Genomic DNA, 12,349 nt, shown 5'->3' on the forward strand with positions numbered 1-12,349 from the left:
TACAAACTGAAAAAATGATAAACAACCTCAAACATGCAGATGATTCACAACATTCCGGGAAATGTCCAATCTCAGTTCCCATTCTCAGTGGAGTCAAGCAAAACTCCTTGTCACCAACGAAGGCAACTAAGCCCCCAGCAACTACAGAGGATCATGCTGACTCATCTGCCCCCAATACAGTTCAGGAAAATGATCAGAGGGTGGATCTATCACCACACACATCCCCGTCACTTTCCAAGGCTAGCAACATGATATCTGAGCTAACGGGTAAGCTGGCAGAACTATCAGAAAGACAATCAGATAAACAAGCATCACCACAACCTCCTAAGACTGGCAATAGGCAATCACCAACAACAGCAGTGGATGTAACCCCAAGCCCCTCTGTATCTCCTTCACCCCCCAGACTGCGTTTTCCTGAGTAAATGGAGAGACTATTGTCTTTAAGCCGAGTGTCTTTGGCAAGCCCAAGAGGACACTCAAATCAAGTACCGTACACAGAGCTGTCTCATGGTCAGGCCTTGTGTACCCCAAAATCTCTAATGATATATCCAACTGCCACAGCACCCAAGAAACAGAGGGCACCACCTCCCCCTGTGATTACAGATAAGACTCAAGGACCATGTGCATAGCTACAGTTCACCGGCAGCAGTGAAGACCTTCATGTTGGAGCGAACTGATATAATCTGGGTCCAGATGGTAGTTTTGAAAATAAGCTGGGACCCACGACGTACTTTTCTATTCCTGTGCTAACAAGAAGGAGAGGTGTTCTTATTCATCCTATCAATGGGGTAAACTCGTCAAATCTCCTTCCAGTTCCAAAACAACCACAGAACGCTTCTGTGGAAATTATCCCCACATTCACTGTAAAACTAGCTCTTCAGAATGTAAGATCACTTAATAAGCCTTTTTTAATTAATGACTTCATTGGTACACACAAACTGGATTTTATGCTTCTTACTGAAACTTGGCTTGAACAATCAAGCAGCTCTATTACTCTTATTCATACCTGCAAACTAGTCACCTTTCGGCGAAATTCGCCGTTTTGATCCCAAAATAGGTCACTTGTGTGAATCGTGTAGATCCGAAGAATTTTTTTTTTTTTAATGCGCGAGGTTACGTTGCCGAACATTTGGTTTCAATGTACTACTACTTCAAAGTACTACTACTACTTTTCTCCTCACACCCACATTCAGACCATTTCCGCCTTCTTCATACTTCAAACGTTTCTCTGATTGGATGACATTCCAACGAGCCAATAGTCTTACAGAACGCTGGACAGTATTCGCGAATTGTAACTGAATAGAGGAGGGGTTTTCTTGAATACGGGTGTGTATAGGAGGATGGCAGAGATCATCCAAACGCAATGCAGAACGGGACACCTGAGTCTTGAAAACAGCTCACGGAATCATATTTTCTGATTTTTTCCGGAACTGTATATTACATCTGGAGACGGAAAAACATTTTTAGTATGCGGAGAAAGCTGTGTTACGATGAGTGCGATTTAAAGAGGCTTTAGGGTGGTTTTCTTTGGTACCTGCGATTTGGTGGTCTGTGAGTTGCCTTTTTATGACGTAAGACGCAAGGGGCGGGACTGTTACGTTTGAACCGAACGCGCGACACGGAAGATGTTTCTGTGGGCTGAAACAAAACAGAAAAAAAATGTCAAATCAGTTTGAATAAAGTCATTTTTTGTTGAACATAAGGATCTATAAACGCGTGTTTTGGGTAAGAGAAATCATTTTTATGTGAAACTATTGGTGGGATTGTCAAAATTATAACGTAATATGTGTTGATCTCGGTTGTATTCAGAGAACCAGTTGTGCGTGTGAGAGAGAGAGAGAGAGAGAGAGAAAAAGAGTGAGTGAGTGTGTGTGTGTGTGTGTGTGTGTGTGTGTGAGTGAGTGAGTGAGTGAGTGAGAGTGTGTGTGAGTGAGAGAGAGATTCTCTCTCACTCACACACACACACACACACACTCTCTCACACCATGAATTTGGCAGCACTGAAGGAAAGGAGGGCTGAATTTGGTGTCCAGCCATCTACCAGTGCTGCTGGTAATGGGGCAGAGGTGGTGAAGAAGGATAGCATGGCGCGAAAGAGGCACATGGCAGAGCAGCATAAACGTGCCCTTGAATGGCTTGTTTGGGCCAAAAGGTCTAAAAAATGATAAACTTGTCTGCTGAAGAAAGTTTCCAGTGTCACACTTCAAAAATTACTTTTTTTAAATTCAAATTTTACTTTTTACTTTTTATACTTTTCCTTCCTTAATGGTAATGTAATGAGGTGTCAGATGCAAAACTGAAAATTGCAAAGCTAAAAATGAATAAATCTTGTCTTTGTTTTAAATGTTGTCTTTTCCCTTTATTTTCCTTGATCGCGCGCCGTTTAAGGGGGCCGGGGGGTTACCGGTAGTTTGTCACCTTTTTCAACCCTCATGAGTTTGCAGGTATGCTTATTGAAGCAACTCCCCCACTCTTTGATTTCATGAGTGTTGGAAGAACCAATAAACGGGGAGGAGGAATAGCAAATATATACAAGGCATGTTTTCAGTACAAACAGACAACTCTTGGTGATTTTACATTTTTTGAATACCTAAGTGCAATCCTAAAATGTTCTTCTAACATATTAGTGTTGACTATTTACAGACCACCAAGACTTTCTGCACCACTGTTCCTAGAGGAGTTTGGGGAACTGTTGTCAAATATTTGTTTAGAGTTTGACAATCTTATTATTTCTGGGGATTTTAATTTCCATGTTGATAATCCAGATAACACGTATGCAAATGAATTTCTTACACTGATTGATGCCTTCAACCTAACACAACATGTACAAGGGCCAACACACTCCCATGGCCACACCCTCGACCTTGTCATCACTAAGGGTCTTAATGTATCTACTAGTGTCATGGACCTGGGTATATCTGATCATTTCTGTGTTTTCTTTGATGTTTCCATTTCCCCTCACTTTCAAAACAAGTCTGTGACTGTAAAAAAGAGGGTAATTACCAATGGCACAGCAGCTTTTTTTGAGCAGGCACTCTCAGAACTCCCATGTCAATCTTTAGATTGTGCAGATGATCTAATGGAAATTTTTAATTCAAGAATGAAACATATTATGGATGCTATTGCTCCTTTAAAAAACAAAAGAGTCATAGACAAAGGAAAAGCACCCTGGAAACTAAATCCAACAGTTAAAATATTAAAGAGGGAATGTAGAAAGTCTGAAAGAAAATGGCGTAAATCTAAACTCCAGATTCATTATCAAATCTCAAAGGGATGTTATGTAAATACAACTTAGAAATTTCTAAAGCAAGACAGTCTTTTTTTGCTGACATTATTAATAGGAATATCAACAATGCCCGTGTGCTATTTTCTACAGTTGAAAAGCTAACAAACCCATCAAGACAAATGCCTTCTGAATTTCTCTCAGTTAATACATGCAACGACTTTGCATCTTTTTTCAAAGGAAAGATTGATAAAATACGTATGAATATAGCCACACAGGTGCAAACACTTCAAAATCTGGAACCATTGGATAACGAGAGAGGGGGTCGTAATACAATGTCAACATTTAGTTTAATTGATGTTGAGACTCTGAGAAAAACAGTACAAAGTCTCAGCTCCTCCACATCTGAACTGGACATTTTACCTACAGTCTTTTTCAAATCTGTTCTTCATCTAATATCAGATGAGGTACTTCAGATTATCGACACCTCCTTACGAACTGGCATGTTTCCCTCATCTCTGAAAAAAGCGGTTGTAAAACCCCTACTGAAAAAGAATAACCTGGATGTCTCAGTACTCAACAACTACAGGCCCATATCCAATTTGCCATTCGTTGGTAAAATAATTGAAAAAATTGTTTTTAATCAATGAACTGTCTTCCTGACATTAAACGGATGTTTTGATAAGTTTCAGTCAGGTTTTCGTGCCAATCATAGCACTGAAGCAGCTCTTACTAAAGTCATGAATGACCTACGTCTTAATTCTGATGCTGGTAAAGCATCAGTATTGGTGCTTTTAGACTTAAGTGCTGCATTTGACACGGTAGATCATTCCATACTGTTACATCGACTGGAGCATTGGGTTGGATTTACTGGTATAGTAATCAACTGGTTAAAATCTTACCTACAACAAAGATATTTTTATGTGGCCATTGGAGGCCACAGTTCATCACCCGTGTCCTTGAACTGTGGGGTTCCCCAGGGCTCAATCCTGGGACCATTACTATTCAACCTTTATATGCTCCCACTTGGACAAATTATTAAGAATAACTCAATAAACTTCCATAGCTATGCAGATGACACTCAGCTTTACTTAGCTATGTCACCTAATGACTATGCCCCTCTTGAGTCTCTTCATAGATGCATTGACCAAATTAACAAATGGATGTCTCACAATTTTCTTCAGCTGAACGCAGATAAAACTGAAGCAATTATATTTGGCAAAAAGGAGGAAAGGCTTAGGATTGCCACTGTTCTTGAAACTAAGGGGCTTAAAGCAAAGGATACTGTCAAAAACCTTGGTGTCCTTATTGACAGTGAACTTAACTTCAACAGTCATATGAAAGTGGTAAAAAAAAGTCTGCATTCTATCACCTAAAAAACATTTCTAAACTCAGGGGTCTCATGTCAAAACATGATCTAGAAAAACTTATTCATGCTTTCATCTCCAGTAGGGTTGATTACTGCAATAGCCTTTTCACAGGTCTTCCAAAAAAGACCATCAAAGAGCTTCAACTAATCCAAAATGCAGCAGCAAGGGTTCTTACAAGAACAAAAAGGGTAGTCCATATCACTCCAATCCTAAGGTCTCTGCACTGGCTCCCAGTGAGCTATAGAATTGACTTTAAAGCACTACTTCTTCTATTTAAAACATTAAATGGGATGGGACCCAGCTACCTACTGGATATGTTTCAATTATATGCACCAACTAGGTCTCTAAGATCACAAGAGAAAAACTTGCTAGTAATACCAGCTGTCAAAACGAAGTGTGGTGAAGCAGCCTTTAGTTGCTATGCTGCTAAGCTTTGGAACCAACTTCCAGATGATATTAAAAATGCTCCTACTGTTGTTAGTTTTAAATCCAGGCTCAAGACAAAGCTGTTTTCAGATGCTTTCACTTGATTAATTTTTACCTAAAGTGTAATTAATTTCCTTTAACATAATTTCTTTTAATTTTGATTTTAATGATTTTACTTTCTTTATTTTAATTTCTTTTTAATCTTGGATTTTAATGATTTTACTTTTACTTTAATTCTTTGTTACTGTTCTTATGGTTTTATTTTTTGTGAAGCACATTGAATTGCCTGTGTGTATGAAATGCGCTATTGAGGTATTTCACCTGACGTCACAGGGTCACGTGACGCCCCGGTGTCCACCATTTTGGACGGCAAGCTAGCTAATGTCAACAACAGTAGCTAGTATGTTACTGTAACAATATTTACGTTCAGTCATTTGGATGACTGTTAAAACCTTTCAGTCTCAAGTTTTTCCTTTACTGGATTTACTAGTTTACTGAGCTAGCGCGCGATGGCTCCTGGCCCGGCCGGAGAGCGCGCGATGGCTCCCGGCCCGGCCGGAGAGCGCGCGATGGCTCCCGGCCCGGCCGGAGAGCGCGCGATGGCTCCCGGCCCGGCCGGAGAGCGCGCGATGGCTCCCGGTTTGGCCGAGCGCGCTAGCTCAGTAAACTAGTAAATCCAGTAAAGGAAAAACTTGAGACTGAAAGGTTTTAACAGTCATCCAAATGACTGAACGTAAACATTGCTACAGTAACATACCAGCTACGATGTTGTTGACATTAGCTAGTGCTAACAGCTAGCTGCTAGTGCACTGCTACAACTACACCGACCCTAATAATACAGTTCTTAGTCATTGCCTGGTAACAGCAAATTTATAACGGGCCATGTCTCAACAGACTAAGAAGTTATTTCAATGACATTTAATAACATTTTGTTTATCCTGAGGACCGAAAGTAAATGAAAATGTGAACAAACCTTAGCTGTAATAAGATGGCGACCACCGGCTCCAGGGACGACCCACTGATGTAGGCATGTTACCCAGCCTGGTTTTTAACGACATAGGTATACAGATCATGTGGGCCGAAGTCAGGTAAAGACGAGGGCTTGGTGTACTTCCGTACATCAGTGAACAATCCTGGTGGAAGCAGGTAAACGTCGTTCTCTAAGCCTGCTAACCTCAATTTTTGCAAATACCTCTCCCTCTGCTCGCCCTGTAAATGCCCTACGTCGCTGGATAGTGAAGGTGTTTTCTGCATCTCGCTCCTTTTTCTTTTATGTTTTTCGTTTGTCACCTTCCTCGCATTCAAACTGATTCGAGCCGTGCCGTCCAAAATGGCAGCATCACATGACTTGGTCACGTGAGTGAAATACCTCAATACAAATAAACTTGCCTTGCCTTTACTGTGGATCATCAGGCGTGCGGTGGGAAACGTGTCCGGGGCGGCCGCTTGCTTTAGTGTGGATCATCAGGCGCGCGGTGGGAACCGTGTCCGGGGCGGCTGCTTGCTTTACTGTGTATGGTGTGTTCGTGCTGTGGCTGTGTTCTTTCCACTGGGAGCAGCACTTCTCCCGCTCCGCTGTGTGCTTCTGTTTAAGGGGTTGGAATAAATTCGTCATGCTGCTTCCTTTGGAAACAACAGTTTTCAAACACGCCTTACAACGAGGACTTGTTTGGTCTGCGTCCGACGCCGCAAAACCGAACCAATTCCACATCACGGAGGAAGTGACTCCTTTCTTGGGCACAAGTTGCGGCTTTCCCCCAATCGCTGCCATGCTGTTTGTGTGTGTCTGTGGCAGGCGCATGGGAGGAGGGCGATAGTGTCAGTACCCGATCCGTTCTGCACATGCGCAGAGGGGAGCGTCTGTGGCGGATGTTAAAACTGAGAATTAATCGATTTATCGCCCAGCTCATATATTGACCCTTCCCACTCACGTGACCTTCGTAAACGCGACCGCCATTTTGGACATGAAGAAATAACGGTTTATGGCACAGACCCTTTCGGTTCTCGCTCATCTAGCTGCTACAATGACTGCTTAGACTGCAACAATAATACCTAACACACATTTCAGTATCCGTCGTAAAGACGTGAAACTCGTCGAGTGACGAGTGTGTTCATTGATAAGCTAACACAATCTAAAAGTAGACATACCATCACACTGCCCTGGCGCTGTGTACAGTTTACCTTCTATGGTTTGTGCACTCACTATTTGCCATTACTTTCTCCAACCCAGTGTTCGAACTATGCCGATATTATCGGGGGGTCCCTTTTTTTCCCTTGGGGGGGGGGTGCTTGCGCTTGTCTCAGAGCGTGGATCTCCAAACACATGAGAAGCCTATCTTACGCACATATCACGCGGACTCCACACACGCATCGCGTCTGAAGTCATAACTCATCAGGGGAAATCATGTCCGCATTGGCATGTTCAAAAAACAACCTCGCGTCAACAATGATACCACACGCAAGAAAAAAAAAAACAGTCACGCTACTCAACACATCTGATCCACAGCAGCACCAAAGCATCACTGGAAATCATGTCAACAACCAATCTTCCATTTCAACACGCGTCAACAAACAAATGGCACCACAAACATGAACGAATCGGTCAGGCTACCGATTCCAAACCCACAGCAGACGAATAATTAAATGCATCTCACCTTAAAGCAGAATCGACCACAAAGGAAGTCTGTTGGCACTGTTGGCACACTTCCTTTCTACTAGTTTGTGTCCCCAACCTGGCAGCAGCAGTCGTTGTCATATCGGTTTATTTTATCTTTGATGTAAACACAACACTTCGGATATGCAAATGCTTCCCGTTACACACGATTGCTATGTCAATGAACATCATTTTGCCAATATTTTAGAGACCATCCATCTTCTCCGTCGGTCAGCATCTGTCGGGATCCGATAAAATGATAAATCTTGCCTTGTGTGTTGATGGTTACTACATCCAGGTGCACAACAATATAATGGCATGATGGAAGTCTTGCTGAAAGTAAAAACTTTCTTTGATGGCTATATTCCTTTCGATGCTTCGCCGTCGTTCCTCGTTGTTGGCTGTGGTAGACTACTGGTAGTTCATGTCTAAAATGGCGGCCGCATTTGTCGTAACGTCACGTGGGAAGGGTCTATATGCGTGTGTGTGTGTATTGGTTGCTAGCAGCTTAACTGTTTAGTTGATTTTGTAAACATCAAAAATATATAAAGTTTTGTATTGTCAAATTTCTTTTTGATTCATTACAATATGGCAGTTCTGTTTTAGTATTGATTACCATCACTTCAGACTATTATTTTGCTGTTTACAATAAATTGGAAATTCCTCCCCAAATGCCCTGAAACTGTCTCAGATGACCCCAGTTTTTCATTTTTCTCGCCTGTGGTTCACGGTGAAGGGCTTCAGCCTTTTTAATTGTACCCTCCTATTCTCTGCCTCATACCCTTTTATTTCTCTAAACTTTGAGACCCCTGAGTTTGCAGTGATCACTTGGTGAAGGGTTTGTAAATTCCTCTGATTTACTTCGTTTGGATTCGCAAATAAATTTTCTCACCATTTTCCATTATTTTGTGATGTTTTGAAGTTCAGGAGACTCTTCAGTCCTCAGATGTGTTTCTGTTTACTGTTTGATCGTGGTCACCATATTGTAAACTAACACGAATATAATACCTGTAATACCCAGATCTTTAAAGAGGTTTCTGTGGATCTTTGTGAATGATTTACCGGGAAGAGAAGAGCAGGGAGGATTGAGAATCGAGCGGCTGTGGTTTGTTACTTGATATTAAAACTTTGTGAAGACCATTGTGAAGACGTATACAAAAAGCCCCAAAATACTACTTATCTGGGAGTAAACAATACAGGATTTATCTTGTAGTGTCCTGATCCCCTGATCTTTAACTCGGCTACATATAAAAAGTTGTGCACCTCCATTCTCTTCCAGGTTTTCACCTATGTGTCCATGTAGAACGATGTCTGCAGGACCAGGTAGTTTGAGATGTCTGGGAACTCAGTCAATGGATGGATAATTTTCCAACTCGTAGGAAAAATCCTTCTTTGTTAACGTGTAAGGATCTAATTCCAACGCAAAGAGCAACTTTCTGAAGGTGTCTTGTCCGTACATTGGAGTCAAAACTGCAAAAATAATCTGAGACGGTTTCGTTTTGCATAACGGCAGCTAAATTGGTTTGTCTGACCACCACTTCATTCACTGGAAGTAAACTCTCAAACAAAAATCACATGACTAAATACAACCTATACTTTTGGAGAGCTGAAAATTAAAGTGGGGGACCCCCTCAAAAAAAAATCTTTTGGGTCATGTCTCAAATACTAAAGCAGGAAATGCTAATATAAGCAAAAAGACCTGAAACAGCCGAAATTCTGATCTATTATCTCAATCTTTTGATCTCAAACACAAATGTCTTCAGTGTAAAGCAAAAGAGATGGCCTTGATGTTCCAATACTTTTGAAGGGGACTGTTGGAAGAAGAAAAATTGGAAACCTAACATTAAAACAAGGACTTTTTTTCCTCCTCCCAGGTCCACAATGTTGGTGATGGTTTTAGTATTGTGTTCTTTAAATAATTTTACACCTTTGCCTTTAACAGTGACTATTTTTGTTCCCAGTGATTTACAGAAGGCAGGAGACAGAAGAGAAAAGATCTTCATCACAGATACAGGGTAAGATCAAACCCAACACCATGACTGAGACACTGACGCACTGGAATTATAAACCTCTCTGCTGTTATTATCTACAGGAATTGATTATAGAAAACATACAGTCAAATCAGGTAAATCCATCGTGTTAGCATCATAAAGAACGGCTATCTGTGGAAACCAGTTAGAAATAAATGTGATCTTAAACTGTAATAATTGGACCTTATGTCTCACCACGTCATCTTATTTCACCCTGTCACACAGACACGCCTCAGAATCTCCTGCTGTAAATGAATTCCAGAAAAAGTTCAGATTAAATCTGATGAAGAAGTTTCAGTGTTTAAATGGAGTGATAATAAAGCAGGAAAACCGAGTGCTCCTGAATGAGATCTACACAGAGCTCTACATCACAGAGGGAGACAGTGGAGACGTCAATAAAGAACATGAGGTGAGACAGATAGAGGCAGCGTCCAGGAGAAAAACAACAGAGGAAACACCAATCAAATGCAACGACATCTTTAAGCCCTTATCTGAAGAAGACGAACCCATCAGAACTGTAGTGACAAAGGGAGTGGCTGGTATCGGAAAAACAGTCTCTGTGCAGAAGTTCATTGTGGACTGGGCTGAAGGGAAAGCAAATCAGGACGTCCCCCTCATTTTTCCACTTCCTTTCAGAGAGCTTAATCTGATGGAGGACCAAAAACTGAGTCTGATGGAGCTCCTTCATGTCTGTTTCAAGGAAACAAAAGAAACAGAAATGTCCATGTTGGAAAAGGTTCTGTTCATTTTTGATGGATTGGACGAGTGTCGTTTCCCTCTGGATTTCCAGAACACAGTGAGAGTGTGTGATGTAACTGAATCAGCATCAGTGCATGTGCTGCTGATAAACCTGATCAAAGGGAATCTTCTTCCCTCTGCTCTCATCTGGATCACCTCCCGACCAGCAGCAGCTGATCAAATCCCCTCTGAGTACGTCCATCGAGTCACAGAGGTACGAGGGTTCAATGACCCACAGAAGGAGGAGTACTTCAGGAAGAGGGTCAGTGATCAGAGCCTGGCCAAGAACATCATCACACACCTGAAGTCATTAAGAAGCCTCTACATCATGTGTCACATCCCAGTCTTCTGCTGGATTTCAGCCACCGTTCTCGAGAGAATGTTGGGTGAAGCAGAGAGTGGAGAGATCCCCAAGACTCTGACTCAAATGTACACACACTTCCTCATCATTCAGACAAACATCATCAGGGAAAAGTACTCAAAGAAGCAGGAGAGTGATGAAGAAATGCTTCTCAAACTGGGAAACTGGCTTTTGAGCAGCTGCAGAAAGGCAACCTGATCTTCTATGAGGAAGACCTGAGAGAGTGTGGCATTGATGTGACAGAAGCAGCAGTGTACTCAGGTGTGTGTACGCAGATCTTCAGAGAGGAGGTTGGGCTTCACCAGAGTAAAGTGTACTGCTTTGTTCATCTGAGCATTCAGGAGCATCTCGCAGCTCTGTATGTGCATCTGACCTTCATGAAGGAAAAGAGAAATGTTCTTGTTCGGAGTCGGCCCTTTAAGACAATTTCACATGTACACAGGAGTGCTGTAGATCAGACCTTATACAATCAGACTGGACATCTGGATCTGTTCCTCCGCTTTCTTCTGGGTCTCTCACTGGAGTCCAATCAGAAACTCTTACATGCCTTAGTAACACAGACAGGAAGTAGCCCTCAGAGCAAAAAGGAAACAGTTCGGTACATTAAGGAGAAGATCAGTGAAGATCTTTCTGCAGAAAAATCCATCAATCTGTTCCACTGCCTGAATGAACTGGGTGAAGATTCTCTCGTGGAGGAAATCCAACGCTACCTGAAATCTGGAAAACAAAGTGAACTCTCTCCTTCACAGTGGTCTGCTCTGGCGTTTGTGTTACTGACTTCAGCAGAGGAGCTGGAGGAGTTTGACCTGAGTAAATATACCAGTACAGAGAAGATACCAGATGAGGTTCTTGTGAAGGTGATGCCTGTGATTGCAGCATCCAGAAAAGCCGTGTAAGTAAAGCTGAATAGAACTGTTCTACTGTTCCACTGTTAGAAAGAGAGAAACTGAAAGAGAAACTGCATGTTAAATATTTACAAAATTATAATAAAGTGAAATACGATTTATTTGGTGTATACAGATGAGTTTACGGGGGGTTTTGGGCCAAGGGAAGGGTGATGAGCCAGAATTATAATGTGGCAGTGCGCCACTTTAAAAGCACATGTGGAAAACATCGAGTTTATTTACAGTTTACACCACTATAGATAGTTTTCACTGACGTCACGGCATTCCGGGGAACGCCCCCCAGCCGCCATCTTGGAGGGCAAACAAAACGGACCATCGCCATTACTGGCTACGTTATCTCGGACGAATTTATGAAGTTATATAGTCAGTTTTCTAAAATAAAGATCAATGTCGGCAAAATCAAGCAAACAGAAGTATATAGATACACATCTCACGGTATGCAGCCAAACTGGCCTTGATTGGGGGAATTGACCCCTACAAAGTGGACAAAGATGCATTTTCAAGTGACTATGCAGGGCTGCCAAAGCCTGAAACTGCCAAAGCCTGCTCCAAAGCCTGAAACTGACTTCATCAAACTTTAAAGGCTGTCTGATACATACAACTTTATATATTCACAGCGCGCCTTTTGGCGGATACCGCCTGA

At 42.0% G+C, this 12,349-nt stretch overlaps 1 pseudogene; it reads left to right on the forward strand.

Annotated features, from left to right (window-relative positions):
* Positions 1-12,349, forward strand: part of LOC132870277 (NACHT, LRR and PYD domains-containing protein 12-like) — an 83,617-nt pseudogene that overhangs the window by 35,755 nt on the left and 35,513 nt on the right.

The sequence above is a fragment of the Neoarius graeffei genome, chromosome 22, assembly GCF_027579695.1.
Source record: "Neoarius graeffei isolate fNeoGra1 chromosome 22, fNeoGra1.pri, whole genome shotgun sequence".
NCBI classification, from domain to species: Eukaryota; Metazoa; Chordata; class Actinopteri; order Siluriformes; family Ariidae; genus Neoarius; species Neoarius graeffei.